We start from the raw sequence: 3,637 nt of genomic DNA on the forward strand, positions 1-3,637 counted from the left end.
GGCTTTTATTTGTTCCCGACATTGGACAGGCTCCTTCTGGACACCAAGGACAACTGTGGAAGAAGAGCTTAACATGTGCCACCCAGCATCTCCAGTATTGGTATTAAACAAAAAGAGGAAACCAGGATGCAGTTGAGAAAATACAGCATCTCAGAAAACAGTGTTCCTGGTTTAAGATGCTTCAGTTGGCTGCTTGGACGGCCACAGCTCTCCACCGGGATCTTGGAAGCGGAAGATACAGACCCCAATGGAGAACCAGCCCTGCTTTCACAGAAACACAGCTATGGGATATTCACGTATACATAGGTAATAGAGACTCAGACAACAGGACACCACTTCTGCGATCAGTGGGCCTTCTGCAAGTCCACAGCTGCTGTGAAAGTCTCCTGGGAGGAGCCCAGACCACCCTCATTTATGATCCTCCCAATGCCCTTTGAAGGCTTGGCCTATGGTAGGAGTTCAGAATCTATAGGGTGGGACACAGATAAGAGGGTACCTTCTGGTCACCTGCTTCTTTCCAACTTTCGAGATCCTGAATTTGGCCAAGGGTACTACTGAGCTCCAGGGATTTGTTCCGCACCAGGGTTTCACCTCCTCTCCCATCTATCACAGGCTCTGGGTGAGAGTTCTCACTGATGGGGGTTGCTGTTAGTTCTGGCAGCACCAGAATGACCCTTCTTCTGTGGTGCATTCAATAGCGCAGCAGGATGGATTCTTAGTGAGGGAGGGGGAAGAATTTCTGGAGGGACTTCAGAATAAATTGGATCTTGGGGACATAATCCCCGGTGTACAAAGTTTCTGAACTTTGTCACTTTAGTTTCTAAACTTTAAATTACTTCAGAGACTCATATAATCCCAATAGCAAGGTGGTTTTTAAATGGCTTTGTGTTCACAATAGACGGTCCTACGTGGATTTCATCCAAGGACAAGAAAACTTAGATTTTCACTCATTTCAGGCTGTAACTCCGCTGACTGCTACTTCAGACCACACTGTGTACTTTCAGACTCTGTACTACCAGACCCCAGAGAAGTAATTATCTTTATCCACCTATTTACCAGAAAAAGGTAAGAGAACACTTTTAAAAGAATGTTCACACTCTTGTGGTCCCAGCCCCATTGCTGGCTTTGTCCCTTGAGACTTACGTGGTGTGAGGGGTAACTTGAAGGAAAAGGAAAAGGACACTTCAGTGGTATGACAGAAAGTCCCAAAATGAGGTTCATGAGATCATTGAGGCCCTGGGGTGAAATACTGCTAAAAATAATCCATTCCGAAGTGAGTATTTAGTAGGGAAACAAGGCCCAGAGAAGGAAGGGACTTAGCGATTGCCGCACATGGAGTGATTGGCGGAGGCCAGTTCTTCTGGCAATCGCTCCAGAGGAGTTTGGGAAGCAAGTGAAGGCACGAATGAATGAACAGCTCCAGAGCCTGCAAACTGTCTGAGAGAACTGTGAAAGAGGAGGAAAGTCGTACCAAAAGTGCCTGGAGAGGGAAATGATCGGGAATTTAAGATGAAAGCCAGTTAGTTCAACCAGGTTTATGTTCCAAAGGGGAAAAAACACAAATGAAATATAACACTTCTCACGAAATTGATTAAAATGAACCAGCCACATGTGGTATAACTTAGAGTAAATGTGTAATTCCTACCTTGTGATTAGGAATGTTGAATCCAATCAGGTGACATTTCAAACATTTCTTTGGGATAGCCAAGTATCTCAAGTAGATTTTGATCGAATTCTCTGCATTTACTTAGAACGACAAAGAGAACCACCCACGTTGCCATACTGGTTCTCCAGCTGCTCAGCAAAGCAAGTTCCTCACTGGCTTTCTGGCCACTTTGGGCATCAGAGAACCATGAAGCTGGCTCTCTGAGCTCTTGCAGGTGGCAGTAGGTGCACAATGGAGAGGTCCAACCGGACTCCCCAGTGATGGGGTTCATTCTCCTGGGCCTCTCCGCCCACCCAAAGCTGGTGAACACATTGTTTGTACTGATCTTGCTGATGTGCCTGGTGGTCCTGCTGAGCAATGGGGTCCTCATCCTGGTGACCTCCTTGACTCCCGCCTGTACATGCCCATGTACTTCTTCCTGAGGAACCTCTCCTTCCTGGACATCTGCTACACAACCTCCTCAGTCCCCCTCATCCTTGACAGCTTCCTGACCCCCAGGCAAACCATCTCCTTCTCAGCCTGTGCTGTGCAGATGTTGCTCTCCTTTGCTATGGGGGCCACAGAGTGTGTGCTTCTGGGCATGATGGCATTTGATCACTACATGGCCATCTGCAACCCCCTGAGGTATCCAGAGATCATGAGCAAGTCCACCTACGTGCCCATGGTTGTAGGCTCCTGGGTAGCTGGAAGCTCCACTGCCATGGTGCAGACATCCCTAGCAATGCAACTGCCCTTCTGTGGGGACAACATCATCAACCACTTCACTTGTGAGATTCTAGCTGTCCTGAAGTTGGCCTGTGCTGACATCTCCGTCAATGTGATCAGTATGACAGTGGCCAATGTAATCTTCCTGGGGGTCCCAGTTCTGTTCATCTCTTTCTCCTATGTGTTTATCATTGCTACCATCCTGAGGATCCCCTCAGCAGAGGGGAGGAAAAAGGCCTTCTCCACCTGCTCTGCCCACCTCATAGTCGTGGTTGTCTTCTATGGGACCATCCTGTTCATGTATGGGAAACCCAAGTCCAAGGACCCACTAGGTGCAAACAAAGAGGACCCTTCAGACAAGTTTATCTCCCTCTTCTATGGGGTGGTGACCCCCATGCTCAACCCCATCATCTACAGTCTGAGGAACAAGGACATGAAAGCTGCTGTGAGAAACTTGGTATTTCGCAAACATTTCGCCCAGTGATGTTGGAAAAGTTCTGATGGTTCTTTTCCCTGGTTGCTCTTGCCTGAGAATCTCAGGGGACCAGATGCAGGGCCAACTGCTTCAGAGGTTACATAGGTAAATCTAATTCTGCAGGGTGGCTCTTTGTGAAAAGGAAACATTTTATGGGACTTTTTTCACCTCATCCTATAAGCAATTCCAAAAAGTTTATTCCAGTTGGTAAAGCCTTATAGTTCTCTATCTCTGTGATGCACAGTGAGCAAATTGATGTGAAGGAAATGTAACTCTTCAAGTTTTATTGTTCAACTTATAAAAAGCTCTGGTCTGAAGGTCTGTGATTCAATGGCTCCTTGCTGGCTTTCTTTGAATATGTTGAATGGACCCCTACTTTTATGCTAGTGTTCAACTCTTCCTGTTCAATATTAAATGGCACTAATATTTTTATTTCTGTGCTTATTGTTTTTTCTCCTTATTAATTCTTAAAACCGTTTCCTGAATTGTTTCCTCCCTATGTCTCCATAATTAGCCCCTTTCCCTTCTCCTTAATCAAGGTTCCCACATCCAAACTCTGGGAGCAGAGAGGGTAACGAGGAAGATGTGACCAAACAGATGCAAGAGTCAAAGGTTCAGGCTTCTTGTTTTTTCCCTTTCTAAAAATGTTTTTCATCTCTGGGTTCTGCCCCTAGATAGCATTGGCCTCTTATGGGTCATCAGAGTAATGTGGAAGCCGATGTGTGTCAAGGAGGAGCTGATTGATTCTATTAACCACCTGACCTTGTTGGACCAAGCATGCAGCCAAGTGG

General features: G+C 46.4%; 1 pseudogene; it reads left to right on the top strand.

Annotated features, from left to right (window-relative positions):
* Positions 1 to 1,897: 1,897 nt before the first annotated feature.
* Positions 1,898 to 2,855, top strand: LOC119048780 (olfactory receptor 13C7-like; annotated as a pseudogene).
* Positions 2,856 to 3,637: the final 782 nt, after the last annotated feature.

Source organism: Artibeus jamaicensis, unplaced genomic scaffold, assembly GCF_021234435.1.
Source record: "Artibeus jamaicensis isolate MK-2021 breed Jamaican fruit bat unplaced genomic scaffold, CSHL_Jam_final scaffold_1964, whole genome shotgun sequence".
NCBI classification, from domain to species: Eukaryota; Metazoa; Chordata; class Mammalia; order Chiroptera; family Phyllostomidae; genus Artibeus; species Artibeus jamaicensis.